The sequence below is a fragment of the Mobula birostris genome, chromosome 23 (assembly GCF_030028105.1).
Source record: "Mobula birostris isolate sMobBir1 chromosome 23, sMobBir1.hap1, whole genome shotgun sequence".
Classification (NCBI taxonomy): domain Eukaryota; kingdom Metazoa; phylum Chordata; class Chondrichthyes; order Myliobatiformes; family Myliobatidae; genus Mobula; species Mobula birostris.
The window spans coordinates 14,859,554-14,875,978 of NC_092392.1; the positions used below are offsets into that span (position 1 = coordinate 14,859,554).

A 16,425-nucleotide genomic window follows, 5' to 3' on the forward strand; every position below is an offset into this window, starting at 1 on the left:
GCAGCACCCGGGCGTAGGTAGTTGCATTGTCCAAGGCTGTGTGGAGAGCCATTGAGATCGTGTCTGCTGTAGACCGATTGTGAAGACAGGCAAATTGCAGTGGGTCCAGAAAATTGAATTTTCTTTCCCTGAGACTGTATTTCCCGAATAAACAATCAGCAGTCGTGTCTGTTTAAATAAGTGCTTTTCAGAAGTTTTGTTATTTTTCCATTATCAGTACTACCTGCTGCTAATAGAACAGTAATGAGGTAGTGTTCATGGGTTTAATGTCCATTTAGAAATCGGATGGCAAAGGGGAAGAAGCTGTTCATGAATCACTGAGTGTGTGCCTTCAGGCTTCAGAACCTCCTTCCCGATGGGTAACACTGTGAAGAGGGCATGCTGTGGGTGGTGGGGATCCTTAATGGTTGACACCGTCTTCCTAACGCACCGCTCCTGAAGATGTCTTGGATACTACAGAGGCTAGTACCTATAATAGAGCTGACTAATCTTACACGTTGATGTTGTGCCGTGGCACCCTCTCCTATACCAAGATGGTGACACAGCCAGTCAGAATGCTCTCCACAGTACGTTTGTAGAAGTTTTCTAGTGTTTTAGTTGACAAATCAAATCTCTTCAAACTCCTAATGAAATATCACCACTGTCTTGCCTTATTTATAACTGTATCAATATGTTGCATCCAAGTTAGGTCCTCAGAGATATACTCACACCCAGGAGCTTGAAATTGCTCACTGTCTCCACTTCTGATCCTTCTTTGAGAATTGGTTTGTGTTCCCTCATCTTACTCTTCCTGAAGTCCACAATCAGCTCTTGGTCTTGCTGATGGTAAGTGCAAGATTATAGCTGTGACACCACTCAACTAAATGGTGCACCCTGCTCCTGTACGCCCTTTCATCACCATCTGAAATTCTGCCAACATTGGTTGTATCATCAGCAAATTTACAGATAGCATTTGAGCTATGCCACGCAGTCATGGGTGTAAAGAGTAGAGCAGTGGGCTAAGCACACATCCCTTTGGTGTACCAGTGTCAATTGTCAGTGAAGTGGAGATGTTATTTCCAATCCATACAGATTGTGGTTTTCTGGTTACGAAGTGGAGGCTATAGTTGCAGACAGAGGTACAGAGGCCTAGGTTCTGTAGCTTTTCAATCAGGACTGTAGGAATGATTGTGTTAAATGCTGAGCTATAGTCAGTAAGCAGCACCCGGGCGTAGGTAGTTGCATTGTCCAAGGCTGTGTGGAGAGCCATTGAGATCGTGTCTGCTGTAGACCGATTGTGAAGACAGGCAAATTGCAGTGGGTCCAGAAAATTGAATTTTCTTTCCCTGAGACTGTATTTCCCGAATAAACAATCAGCAGTCGTGTCTGTTTAAATAAGTGCTTTTCAGAAGTTTTGTTATTTTTCCATTATCAGTACTACCTGCTGCTAATAGAACAGTAATGAGGTAGTGTTCATGGGTTTAATGTCCATTTAGAAATCGGATGGCAAAGGGGAAGAAGCTGTTCATGAATCACTGAGTGTGTGCCTTCAGGCTTCAGAACCTCCTTCCCGATGGGTAACACTGTGAAGAGGGCATGCTGTGGGTGGTGGGGATCCTTAATGGTTGACACCGTCTTCCTAACGCACCGCTCCTGAAGATGTCTTGGATACTACAGAGGCTAGTACCTATAATAGAGCTGACTAATCTTACACGTTGATGTTGTGCCGTGGCACCCTCTCCTATACCAAGATGGTGACACAGCCAGTCAGAATGCTCTCCACAGTACGTTTGTAGAAGTTTTCTAGTGTTTTAGTTGACAAATCAAATCTCTTCAAACTCCTAATGAAATATCACCACTGTCTTGCCTTATTTATAACTGTATCAATATGTTGCATCCAAGTTAGGTCCTCAGAGATATACTCACACCCAGGAGCTTGAAATTGCTCACTGTCTCCACTTCTGATCCTTCTTTGAGAATTGGTTTGTGTTCCCTCATCTTACTCTTCCTGAAGTCCACAATCAGCTCTTGGTCTTGCTGATGGTAAGTGCAAGATTATAGCTGTGACACCACTCAACTAAATGGTGCACCCTGCTCCTGTACGCCCTTTCATCACCATCTGAAATTCTGCCAACATTGGTTGTATCATCAGCAAATTTACAGATAGCATTTGAGCTATGCCACGCAGTCATGGGTGTAAAGAGTAGAGCAGTGGGCTAAGCACACATCCCTTTGGTGTACCAGTGTCAATTGTCAGTGAAGTGGAGATGTTATTTCCAATCCATACAGATTGTGGTTTTCTGGTTACGAAGTGGAGGCTATAGTTGCAGACAGAGGTACAGAGGCCTAGGTTCTGTAGCTTTTCAATCAGGACTGTAGGAATGATTGTGTTAAATGCTGAGCTATAGTCAGTAAGCAGCACCCGGGCGTAGGTAGTTGCATTGTCCAAGGCTGTGTGGAGAGCCATTGAGATCGTGTCTGCTGTAGACCGATTGTGAAGACAGGCAAATTGCAGTGGGTCCAGAAAATTGAATTTTCTTTCCCTGAGACTGTATTTCCCGAATAAACAATCAGCAGTCGTGTCTGTTTAAATAAGTGCTTTTCAGAAGTTTTGTTATTTTTCCATTATCAGTACTACCTGCTGCTAATAGAACAGTAATGAGGTAGTGTTCATGGGTTTAATGTCCATTTAGAAATCGGATGGCAAAGGGGAAGAAGCTGTTCATGAATCACTGAGTGTGTGCCTTCAGGCTTCAGAACCTCCTTCCCGATGGGTAACACTGTGAAGAGGGCATGCTGTGGGTGGTGGGGATCCTTAATGGTTGACACCGTCTTCCTAACGCACCGCTCCTGAAGATGTCTTGGATACTACAGAGGCTAGTACCTATAATAGAGCTGACTAATCTTACACGTTGATGTTGTGCCGTGGCACCCTCTCCTATACCAAGATGGTGACACAGCCAGTCAGAATGCTCTCCACAGTACGTTTGTAGAAGTTTTCTAGTGTTTTAGTTGACAAATCAAATCTCTTCAAACTCCTAATGAAATATCACCACTGTCTTGCCTTATTTATAACTGTATCAATATGTTGCATCCAAGTTAGGTCCTCAGAGATATACTCACACCCAGGAGCTTGAAATTGCTCACTGTCTCCACTTCTGATCCTTCTTTGAGAATTGGTTTGTGTTCCCTCATCTTACTCTTCCTGAAGTCCACAATCAGCTCTTGGTCTTGCTGATGGTAAGTGCAAGATTATAGCTGTGACACCACTCAACTAAATGGTGCACCCTGCTCCTGTACGCCCTTTCATCACCATCTGAAATTCTGCCAACATTGGTTGTATCATCAGCAAATTTACAGATAGCATTTGAGCTATGCCACGCAGTCATGGGTGTAAAGAGTAGAGCAGTGGGCTAAGCACACATCCCTTTGGTGTACCAGTGTCAATTGTCAGTGAAGTGGAGATGTTATTTCCAATCCATACAGATTGTGGTTTTCTGGTTACGAAGTGGAGGCTATAGTTGCAGACAGAGGTACAGAGGCCTAGGTTCTGTAGCTTTTCAATCAGGACTGTAGGAATGATTGTGTTAAATGCTGAGCTATAGTCAGTAAGCAGCACCCGGGCGTAGGTAGTTGCATTGTCCAAGGCTGTGTGGAGAGCCATTGAGATCGTGTCTGCTGTAGACCGATTGTGAAGACAGGCAAATTGCAGTGGGTCCAGAAAATTGAATTTTCTTTCCCTGAGACTGTATTTCCCGAATAAACAATCAGCAGTCGTGTCTGTTTAAATAAGTGCTTTTCAGAAGTTTTGTTATTTTTCCATTATCAGTACTACCTGCTGCTAATAGAACAGTAATGAGGTAGTGTTCATGGGTTTAATGTCCATTTAGAAATCGGATGGCAAAGGGGAAGAAGCTGTTCATGAATCACTGAGTGTGTGCCTTCAGGCTTCAGAACCTCCTTCCCGATGGGTAACACTGTGAAGAGGGCATGCTGTGGGTGGTGGGGATCCTTAATGGTTGACACCGTCTTCCTAACGCACCGCTCCTGAAGATGTCTTGGATACTACAGAGGCTAGTACCTATAATAGAGCTGACTAATCTTACACGTTGATGTTGTGCCGTGGCACCCTCTCCTATACCAAGATGGTGACACAGCCAGTCAGAATGCTCTCCACAGTACGTTTGTAGAAGTTTTCTAGTGTTTTAGTTGACAAATCAAATCTCTTCAAACTCCTAATGAAATATCACCACTGTCTTGCCTTATTTATAACTGTATCAATATGTTGCATCCAAGTTAGGTCCTCAGAGATATACTCACACCCAGGAGCTTGAAATTGCTCACTGTCTCCACTTCTGATCCTTCTTTGAGAATTGGTTTGTGTTCCCTCATCTTACTCTTCCTGAAGTCCACAATCAGCTCTTGGTCTTGCTGATGGTAAGTGCAAGATTATAGCTGTGACACCACTCAACTAAATGGTGCACCCTGCTCCTGTACGCCCTTTCATCACCATCTGAAATTCTGCCAACATTGGTTGTATCATCAGCAAATTTACAGATAGCATTTGAGCTATGCCACGCAGTCATGGGTGTAAAGAGTAGAGCAGTGGGCTAAGCACACATCCCTTTGGTGTACCAGTGTCAATTGTCAGTGAAGTGGAGATGTTATTTCCAATCCATACAGATTGTGGTTTTCTGGTTACGAAGTGGAGGCTATAGTTGCAGACAGAGGTACAGAGGCCTAGGTTCTGTAGCTTTTCAATCAGGACTGTAGGAATGATTGTGTTAAATGCTGAGCTATAGTCAGTAAGCAGCACCCGGGCGTAGGTAGTTGCATTGTCCAAGGCTGTGTGGAGAGCCATTGAGATCGTGTCTGCTGTAGACCGATTGTGAAGACAGGCAAATTGCAGTGGGTCCAGAAAATTGAATTTTCTTTCCCTGAGACTGTATTTCCCGAATAAACAATCAGCAGTCGTGTCTGTTTAAATAAGTGCTTTTCAGAAGTTTTGTTATTTTTCCATTATCAGTACTACCTGCTGCTAATGACTGAAATCACAGGCAAGTAGTCTGCTCGTAAAAGATTACGAGGCACATTTCAAGAATTGTTGCTTCCTTTTTGACTCAATTAAAATAATCTGAAGTCCATTTACTACATTGCAAAAGTCTATACTTTGTTTCACATTTTCAAGTAAAATACAGTGTTGCTATTCCTATGAATAAAGATAGGAAGTCAACCTGGCTGTCTCAGTCCATTAACCTGATCAGAAGGTACTAATGTGCAACCTTCAGCTCATGATAATTTCATCAAATGTTATCCAATGACTTAAGCCAGCTTCAAGGCTTCAGAAACAAATGACAAAGATTGCTCTCTGACACACTCAGCATACACAATTGAAAATACCTCTGGTACGAAGGAGCTGCCTGTATTGCACCACTTTGTTTATTTAAAGTACTACCTCCAACAGCGTGAAATACAAATATAAAGGAAGAAAAATAGACAGTGATTTAGATACAGCAATAAAAATGTCTTAAATTACTTGGGGGCTTGCCTTTCTTCTGCTGTAGAATAAATTGTTCTGGTCCATCCTTTCATACTTACTGTACTTCAACTAACAGGTGAAAGCACAAGAACTTTTCCAATGCCAAGAACTGGCACTTTGCTCTTGCATGCTCCCTAATAGTCCATTTACCCAGGGAATAGCTAAACAGGGAAAAGCCTTGTGCTCCAAAAATTAAATTGAGGTAAGAATTCTCATTTGGAACCGTGGAGCTAATGGGACATATACAATTGTGTAAAATTCATATTGCAACATTGTTCTAACTCTCCTGAAGAAAGAATGCACAATTTGCAACTGTCCAGTTCTTTTCATTCTCCAAAATTGATATTTATTGCATTTCTATTATCCCAGGCTTCTGATACAATTCATAGACTATAAGACCATAAGGAGCAGAATTAAGCCATTTGGCTCATTGAGTCTGTTCCAGCATTTGATCATGACTGATCCATTTCCCTCTCAACCCCATTCTCCTGCTTTCTCTCTGTGACCTTTCAGGCCATCTATCAACCTTTGCCTTCTGAGGTTGTGCCCTCTGGTCTTAGACTTCCCCACTATAGGAAATATCTTCTCCACATCCACTTTATCTAGGCCTTTCAACATTTGATAGTTTCAGTGAGATCTCCCCTCATTCAAAATTCCATTGAGTACAGGCCCAGAGCCATCAAACACTCCTCATATGATAAGCCTTTCATTCGCAGAATCATTTTCATGAGCATCCTTTGAATCCTCTCCAATGACAGCACATCCTTTCTTAGACACGGGGCCTAAAACTGTTCATAATACTCCGTGTGGTCTGACCAGTGCCTTTTAAGCCTCAGCATTACTTATCCTTGCTTTTATATTCTAGTCCTCTTTAAATGAATACTAACATTGCACTTACCACAGACTCAACCTGCAAGTTAACCTTTAGGGAATCCTGCATGAGGACTCCAAAGTCCCTTTGCACCTTGAATTTTTGAATTTCCTCCCCTTTTAGAAAATTCTCTATGCTTTTGTCTACCAAAGCACATGATCATACACTTCCTGACACTGTATTCCATTTACCACTTCTTTGTCCATTCTCCTAATCTGTCTACGTCCTCCTGCAGCCTCTCTGCTTCCTCAACACAACCTGGCCCTCCACCTACCTTCAAATCATCCAGAAACTTGGCCAAAAAACCATAAAGTCCTTCATTCAAATCACTGACATACAATGTAAAAAGAAGCAAAACCAACACCAACCCCTGCGGAACATCACAAGACACTGGCAGCCAATCAGAAAGGTTCCCTTTATTTCCACTCTTTACCTCCTATCAATCAGCCAATGCTCTATTGATGCTACTATCTTGCCTGTAACACCATGGGCTCTTATCTTACTAAGCAGCCTCATGTGCAGTACCTTTTCAAAGCCCTTTTGAAAATCCAAGTACACAACATCCACCAATTCTCCTTTGTCTTTCCTGCCCGTTATTTCCTTGAAAAATTCCAACAGATTTGCCAGGCAAGAATTTCCTCAAGGAAACCATGCTGAATTTGGCTTATTTAACCATGTGCCATGTACCCTGAAATGTCATCCTTAACAATTGACTCCAACACCTTCCCAACCACTGAGGTTAGGCTAACTGGCCTATAATTTCCTTTCTACTACCTCCATCCTTTCTTGAAGAGTGGAGTGACATTTGCAATTGTTCAGTCCTCCAGAACCATGCCAGAATCTAATGATTCTTGAAAGATCAATACTAATGCCTCACAATCTCTTCAGCCACCCTTTTCAACACCCAATGGTCCATGTGATTTATCTACCTTCAGACCTTTCGGCTTCCCAAGCACCTTCTCCTTAGTAATAGCAACTGTACTCACTTCTGCCCCAATACTCTTGAACTTCCAGCACACTGCTCATGTCTTCCACAGTGCAAATTGACACAAAATACTTACTGTATTCAGTTTCTCTGCCATTTCCCTGTCCCCCATTACTACCCCTCCAGTATCCTTTTCCTCTTTCCTCTCTTTTACTGTTTATATATCAGAAAAATCCTTTTGTATCCTTTTTGATATTATTGGCTAGATTACTTTCCTATTTCATTGTTTCCCTCCTTATGAAAGTTTTAGTTCCCTTCTGTTGGTTTTTAAAAGCTCCCCAATCCTTCAACTTCCCATTAATTTTTACTCTATTAGATGCACTCTCTTTTGCTTTTATATTGGCTTTGACTTCCTTTGTCAAGAACGACTGTGTCATCCTGCCTTTAAAATTCTTCTTTGGGGTATATCAGTTCTGCACCTTCCAAATTGTTCCCAGAAACACTAGCCATTCAAAGTATGTAGGTACAATACAACTCTGATATTTGCTTTCTCCAGATAGCCAAGAAATACAGAAAAACTATGGGGGTCATTGAAAAATGTCAACCACACCCCTCACCTACACAAAAAGAAAAAAGAAACAAAACTCTCAAGAGCTAAACCCCCCCCCCCAACCCTCCCTCACACAAAGACCAACAGATCACCCACCCGGATGACAACAGCCAGAACATCAAAGATCTCAAATCTACAACCCCTCCCCACACCCTCACGAAAAAGAACAGCCCCAACAGTACCAAACTCCAAATCCCCTCTCCCCCACACAAAAGCCAACAGATCATCCACACAGAAAAACCAACAAGAACATCAGACCCTAAATCCTCAATCCCTCCAATCACAAAAACCAACATATTGGCCACCCGGAACCCCAACCTGCCATTCGGCAACAAGAAAGAAAACACAGAAAACTGAAGGAGAACAATATAAACTACAGTCCAATAATCACATAAATCTCAGAATTTCAAAAAACATCTTCCTGTCAGAACCAAGGATAGTGGACGCTCAAACTCAGTCCTTCCACGAAGAGTGATGCCATGCTGCCGACCAGCAGCCTTCTGACTGCCACCAACCTGGCTACCAATTGTCATTGACCTATAGCCTCCATGGAGAGCGACCGCTGGCCTCCTCCTCCTCATTCACTTCGACGATTCAATCTTCCTTGACACTTTGAAATGGAGTCGATCATGTCCCCATGCCCCATCTCTGGTCTTCTGCACAAGGTAGCCTGTGCTTGCAGTCCTCTCTGGGGACAGCAGAGTGCCAAATCACTTGATCGAACTCCAAGCTGCACATCACAGGCTCCAACAGTCTCCAAAACACAATCAAGACAAAAAGAACAAGCAGATGGTGTAGAAAATGTGAAATAATTGAAGAGAGAGATTGGCTATCTGGAAATTGGCACCCGAGGAATCATTGTTCGCTGTCGCCATCTTGACTGGGTGGTTGTCCCTTCTAGTGGTCATCCAATCAACTTTGGCCAGCTCCCCTCTCATGCCTCTGTAATTCACACTGTAAAACTGATACATTTGACTTTAGCTTCTTCCTTCCAAATTACAGGGTGAATTCTATTATATTATGATCTATGCCTCCTAAGAGTTCCTCTACCTTAAGCTCCCTAATCAAACCCAGTTCACAACATCCAATCCAAAAAAGCTGATCCCCTTGTGGGCTCAACCACAAGCTGCTCAAAAAAGCCATCTCATCGGCGTTCTACAAATCCCCTCTCTTAGGATCTAAAATCAGCACCAACCTAATTTTCCCAATCTACCTGCATATTGAAAGCCCCCATGACTTTCTTAACGTTGCCCTTTTGACATGTATTTTCTGTCTCCCATTATAATTCTGTCCGGGCTACTGTATATAACTTTAGTTCGGCATTCAATACTGTGATCCCCTCCAAGCTGATCGCCAAACTTCGCCAGCTTGGTATCGGCTCATCCCTCTGCAATTGGACCTTGGACTTTCTGACTAACCCCAATCAGTTAAGTTAGACAATCTTTCCTCCTCCACTCTAACCCTGAATACCAGCGTGCCTCAAGGCTGTGTGCTGAGCCCTCTTCTGTACTCCCTTTTCACCTATGACTGCGTTCCTGTAGATGGTTCTAATTCCATAATCAAATTTGCAGACGACATCACGGTGGTTGGCCTGATCAGCGAGGATGACGAGACAGCCTACAGGGACGAGGTCCAGCACCTAGCTGTGTGGTGTGCCGACAACAACCTAGCCCTTAACACCCAGAAGACCAAGGAGATCATTGTGGACTTCAGGCATGCTAGGAGCCACACTCATGTCCCCATCTACATCAACGGAGCTGTAGTGGAGCGTGTATCAAGCTTCAAATTCCTTGGTATCCACATTTCCGAGGATCTCACCTGGTCCCTGAACTCCTCCATCCTGATCAAAACGGTGCAACAGCGCCTTTATTTCCTGCGGAGCTTCAAGAAAGCTCATTTCTGTCCCAGGATACTGACAGACTTTTATCGCTGTACCATTGAGAGCATACTCACCAACTGCATCTCAGTGTGGTATGGCAATTGTCCTGTATCCAACCACAAAGCACTCCAGTGTGTGGTGAAAACTGCCCAGCGGATTATTGGCACCCAATTGCCCACCATTGAGAACATCTACCATAAACGCTGCCTGGGCAGGGCGAAAAGCATTATCAAGAATGCATCTCACCCTAACCATGGACTTTTTACTCTCCTCCTATCTGATAGGTGATATAGGAGCCTCCGCTCCCGCACCAGCAGTCACAGGAAGAGCTTCTTCCCTGAGGCTGTGACCCTGCTGAACCTCACATCACGGTGCTAAGCAGTATTGCACCTATATTATACTGTCTCAGTACTTTTAAATTTGTGTGCTGTAGCATTTACTTTTTATTCACAGTTATTTTGTAAATAATACTATTCTTTGCACTTCCGGTTAGATGCTAACTGCATTTCATTGGCTTTGTATCTGTACTCAGCACAATGACAATAAAGTTGAATCTAATCTAAAATCTGAATCTAATATCTCTCATCAAGGTCTTTTTACCCTTGCCATTCCTTAACTCTACCCACAATGATTCTACATTTTTCACTCCTTTGTCACCTCTAAGGATTTGATTTCATTTTTTTACTAACAGAGTCACCTGATCCCCTCTGCCTAACTACCTGTCCTTTCGATACAATATGTATCTTTGAATATTAAACTCCCAACTATAATCTTCTTTCAGCCTCGACTCAGTGATGCCCACAACATCAAACCTGCCAATCTCTAATTGCATTACAAGATTATCTACCTTATTCTGTATACCCCATGCATTCAAATACCTTCAGTCCTGTACTTGTAATTCTTTTCGATTTTATCTCCATTACACTGCAACTCATCCCACTGACTGCAATTCTGCTCTATCACCTGCCCGTCCTTCCACACAGGTTCACTTCTTACTACATCTGCTTGTATACCAACTGCCCCATCCTCAGCCTTATCACCGTTTCCATCCCCCTGCCAAAATGGTTAAAACCCTCCCTAACAGTTCTAGCAAACCTGTCCGCCCCCTTGGTCCCCCTTAGGTTCAGGTGTAACCCATCCCTTTTGTACACATCATACGAAGGTAGAAGACATCCCAATGATCTAGAAATCTGAAACCCTACCCCTGCACCAGTTCCTCAGCCACACGTTCATCTGCCAAATCATTCTATTTTTACTCTCACTGACACTTGGACCAGGCAGCAATCTAGAGATTACTACTCTGGAGGTCCTGCTTTTCAGCTTTCTACCTAGCTCCCAAAAATCTCTCTTCAGGATTTCCTCCTCTTTCCTACCATGTTATTAGTGCCAATATGTACCAAGACTTATGGCTGTACAGCCTCCCCTTTTAGAATGCCGTGGACCAGATCTGAGATGTCCCTGACCCTAACATTTGATAAGCAACATACCATATGGGTGCCTCTATTGAGTCCACACAATCTAGTGTATACTCCTCTAACCATGGAATCTCCAATAACTACTGCAGTCCTCTTTTCACCTCTTCTCTTCTGAGCCACAGCACCAGACTCAATGCCAGAGACCTGATCACTGCGGCTTCCCCGGTAAGTCGGCCCCCCAACATTATTCAAAGCCGTATACTTTGGATAAAGTATACGGACACCCCGGCTGAAATCTGGAGGAAAACACACAGAGGGTGCAGAGGAGGATCAAAAAGGCGAGGAAAGAGGACTGGGTCGAGACAACAGAGACTTATGGAGAAGAGGAGTTATAAGCCGTGTCTTCCCTCTCTCATTATGGGCAATGTGAGATCGCTGGGTAATAAAATAGATGAGTTGACGGCGCTAGCCAGGAGTCAGAGAACATTTCGGGAGAGCAGTGTTATGTGTTTTACTGAAACGTGGCTGCACGAGGACATACCCGACCAAAACGTTTCCATGGAGAGGGCTTCCAGACCGTTCCGGCTGACCTTAAATGCACTGAGAGTAGTAAGCATAAAGGAGGGGGGCTTGCTGTTCTGGTTAACAACGGATGGTGTAATCCTGGTCATATTATGATCAAGGAACGTGTTTGTAGCCCGGATATTGAACTTTTTGCTGTTGGACTCCAGCCATATTCCACCGAGATGCAACACTGGGTGTCATGGGAGGTTGCTCCTGCCTGTGGCCATCGAACTTTGCAGCTCCTCCCGTGGAGGGTCAGACACCCTGAGCCAATAAGCTGGTCCTGGACATATTTCCATCTGGCATAGTTTGCATATTGTTGTTTGATTGTTTGTGGTTTTTGTATTGCTATATTTATGCTCTATTCTCGGTTGGTGCAGCAGTAACAAAACCCAATTTCCCTCGGGATCAATAAAGTATGTCTATCTATCTATACTTATTATTGAGGGGGACAGCCACAGGGGTACACTGCACATGCTGCCCATTTCCTCTCCCTCTCCTGACAGTCACCTGGGTACCTGCTTCCTGCAATTTAGGGGCAATTACCTCCCTGTAGCTCCTATCTATCACATCCCCAGTTTCACGTATGAGCCAAAGGTCATCGAGCTGCAACAGGTTTAACAGGTTCTCTGAGGAGCTGCAGCTCAGTGCAACTGCATAAACGTTAAATCCAATTGCTTAATATGTCATCCCCAAAGACAGACTACATTCAGATTGTAAATCAAATTACTATTGGTATGTTGCAACATCTCAAAAACTTCATGGTATAATTATAGACTTTCTATTAAAAAGTTAATTAACTCTTCTAGAGACCAACATGAGCTTCCCAAGTTATTCATCCAATCTTTTAGGTTACTAGTTCAATAAAAATTATCAACAAATAGGTGCAGTTCTAGGAAAATAATACATTATTTGTCCAAGAAACAATATTACTGCCATTTATTCTTCAATGGAAAAATCTAATCCATGTTCCATTGGGAATGGGATGTGGAATTAAAATGTGTGGCCACTGGGAGATCCACATCCCATTCCCATTCTGACATGTCTATCCATGGCCTCCTCTACTGTAAAGATGAAGCCACACTCAGGTTGGAGGAACAACACCTTATATTCCGTCTGGGTAGCCTCCAACCTGATGGCATGAACATCGACTTCTCTAACTTCCGCTAGGCCCCACCTCCCCCTCGTACCCCATCTGTTACTTATTTTTATGCACACATTCTTTCTCTCACTCTCCTTTTTCTCCCTCTGTCCCTCTGAATATACCTCTTGCCCATCCTCTGGGTTCCCCCCCCCTTGTCTTTCTTCCCGGACCTCCTGTCCCATGATCCTCTCGTATCCCCTTTTGCCAATCACCTGTCCAGCTCTTGGCTCCATCCCTCCTCCTCCTGTCTTCTCCTATCATTTTGGATCTCCCCCTCCCCCTCCAACTTTCAAATCCCTTACTCACTCTTCCTTCAGTTAGTCCTGACGAAGGGTCTCGGCCTGAAATGTCGACTGCACCTCTTCCTAGAGATGCTGCCTGGCCTGCTGCGTTCACCAGCAACTTTGATGTGTGTTGCTTGAATTTCCAGCATCTGCAGAATTCCTGTTGTCACTTTGAAATTGGTCATTTACCCTAGACAACGATAGAGCTTGATTGATCCTGTTATATTAATTCTGTGCACATGTGTGTTTATCATTGCTGAACTGTTGCATTTATTATCCTTTCGATTATTGTGTTGCTTGTTTCTTTAATAAAACTTTCTTAGTTCTAGTAATCCAGACTCCAACCGAGTGATCCATTTCTGCTGGTTCGGCAACCCAGTTACAGGGTATGTAACACAAAGAAAAGACTTCAGCACATTAGTCACTCTTTTCTGTTTTAAATTGATGCTTGTTTAATAGAGCTAAATATATAATCTGGACACAAAGTGTTGACAACAAAGAAAATAATAGTTTAGATTTGGCAATGTCTAACAGGCATAATTTATTCTGTTAAGGTACAAGTTACTATATGTTATAATTTAATGTAATTCATAAGCATGTTAAATGGTAATTGCTAATTGCATGAGTAATATTTAGTTATATAGATTGTTAGTTACATAAGTAATTATTACCTACCCTATACTTGGCACTTTTAAGGTGATCTGCTCAAAAAGGTAAGGATTAGCAGGTTTTCTGTTGTAAGCACTCAGTTTATAGTCTACAGCCAGGTTTGCTTCCCTGTCAGAAAGTGGCAGCAGCTGGTCAGGACATTCTCAATGGTGCTCCTTTAAAAGTCAGTTAGAGTGGGGAGGGGGAGGGAAGAACCAGGAGCCTTGCTTGCCTCAATCTCCTGAGGAAGTGGAGACTACTGCTGTGCTTTCTTCACGAAAAAGGTCAACAAGTTTATGTTTCCTAAATGATGAAAGTGACCACACTTCAAAGTAAGCTTGGTCTTTACACATTTTACAATGTTCCAAAGTGCTGCTCTCAAAATGATCTATAACTGGCTTACCACATCCATAAAAGTGTACATACTCAATATATTCAAATTGAGAGCACCTGGAATAATTCGGAGGAAATAGTGATGATGAATAGATAAGTTGCTTGGTAATATTAATTGAAAGTTGAAAATTGGTCCGTAGATCCAACTATGGCATTCTCTCTGCACTGCCACCAGATTGTCTTTGCTAGTACTAAAGTGTTCTGGAACATTATGATGTTGATACAAAGTACTGAATAAATATGACCATTTTTACTGAACAATTATATCATCTGAGCCCATTCAGCACAAGTCTGTACGCTGGTTTCTGGTAAAGCAATTTCATGACTACTATTTCCGCAAACTTTTCCTACACCTTGAAAATTACTTCCCTCAAATGCCTTTCTGACTGAATTTGTTTCCACCATCAATTTCTGCAGTGAGTTCTCGATCCTAATTATCGCAAGAGTTTTTTTAAGTTTTTCTTCACATTTACGTGTACCTTGTCCAAAACTCGTGTCCCTTTTATCTTCTGATGGGAAGGACATACCCTCTATTTACACGATCGCCTTCCTAAGAAAATAGTTTCACACGGCCATTTAACCACCTTCCCTTGTCCCGTACCAGGCGTAAAGGAGGGAAGACTCGCGCAGGCGTACATAGCTACAGGAATTCGCGAGCCCTTCCCCATGATGGCGAGGCCGTGATCACGTGTCAACATTTGGCGGCTTCGGCCAATTAGAATCCAGTAAGGAAGACGGGCTCGAGCCGAGATATGAAGATGGTTGGTTCAACGGACGCTGCAGCGAGGGCGCTGTGATTGTGGCTCGCATTACGGAGAAGTCGGCGGGTAACAGGGAGAGAAGGAAAGGTACGTGACCTTGACCGCCGCAGTTTGTTCAGTGAGGACTCTCGCTATCTGGCAGCAGATCATTGGCATTTTGACATAGCGACTCACCAGCCGTCAGATTAGGGTGCCTCTCCTAACGGTCCCCGGGTTTACAGGCGCCACGCTTTTCCCCGTCAGATAATCAATACTCACATGCTGTCCAAAGGCAACGAGGTGGTTAAGTGCCGATTAACGTACACGATGCTTAAAAGACACCGTGATCTGTACGGAGGAGAGTGGGGTTACTCCAGTTAAGCTAAAGTGATGCAATTTCCCCCCACTTTCAGCTTTATATTGTATATTTTGGGAATTAAGTACTAAAGTTGTCGTATCAGTATTGTTCACAGTTTCATTATCTTGAATTTGTGTACAGGTTCAAACGAGTAATGGGGAAAAAAACTTGTTTACACCCGACTGCAGGTGAGAGGAGTTATGTACTCCCTCAGAATACTGATGGAAAAAGCAAAGTGCCGGTGAAAAGCAGAATATAAGGTCCCCTGGTTTTTGGTGGGAGTAGTGGGATATCGGTGGGGATGGCAAATTCAACTTGTTTGTACAGTGAGTCGCCGTGCTGGAGAAACTAGCTCGCTGCTGAAGCCTTTGTAAAGTATCAATAATTGTTAGGAATCAACGTTGTCATTTTAATTACAGCAATAAATGTATTTTAACCACATTTGGAAAAGAAGTGAAAAGGACACACAAAATGGTTTGTTAGATTGTTGGTGTGTTATCCTTTAAATTGAATTCTTGAATATCTATTCAGCGTTGTCTACGTTTATACTACTTGGTTTGTTCATGATTAAAAAGATAGAATATGTATTTAATTGACTTGATTTGTGTATCAAAGACAAAGAAGTAACACACAAAAGTTGCTTGAAATTCCAGCATCTGCAGATTTCCTCGTGTTTGCGTTTTTAAAGACAAAGGAGTATTCATTTGCTATCCTGTATGCACATTGTAAAAACACACTTCCTTAACACGGAAGAGAGCTTGTGACTCCAGGGAGAAACTGGTTATCATGCACGTGATATGGGCCATTTGGGAATACAGCTGTAAGAAAAAGTTTGTGAACCCTTTGCCATTTGACTTGGTTTTCTGCGTGAATCAGGATTATTATCACCAGTGTGTGATGTGAATTTTGTTAACTTAGCAGCAGCAGCAGTTCAATGCAATACATAGTTTAGCAGATAAAAAATAATAATAAACAAATAAATCAGTTACATATTGAATAGATTTAGAAAAACATGCAAAAACAGAAATTCTGTATACACTTTTTTAAAAAAAAGTGAGGTAGTGTCTAAAGATTCA

At 42.8% G+C, this 16,425-nt stretch overlaps 1 protein-coding gene and 1 long non-coding RNA gene across 2 annotated transcripts in view; one reads left to right on the forward strand and one right to left on the reverse strand.

The window, feature by feature from the left end:
• LOC140186847 (uncharacterized) overlaps positions 1 to 14,851 on the reverse strand; it is a 71,856-nt gene extending 57,005 nt beyond the window's left edge. The window contains exon 1 of the long non-coding RNA XR_011882951.1: positions 14,731 to 14,851. This is a non-coding gene — a long non-coding RNA (uncharacterized lncRNA). The remainder of the gene's footprint in view (positions 1 to 14,730) is intronic.
• A 36-nt stretch (positions 14,852 to 14,887) lies between these two features.
• slc26a5 (solute carrier family 26 member 5) overlaps positions 14,888 to 16,425 on the forward strand; it is a 72,836-nt gene continuing 71,298 nt past the window's right edge. Inside the window, exon 1 of the mRNA XM_072241504.1 lies at positions 14,888 to 15,099. The gene's annotated coding sequence lies outside the window, so the exon portion shown is untranslated. The remainder of the gene's footprint in view (positions 15,100 to 16,425) is intronic.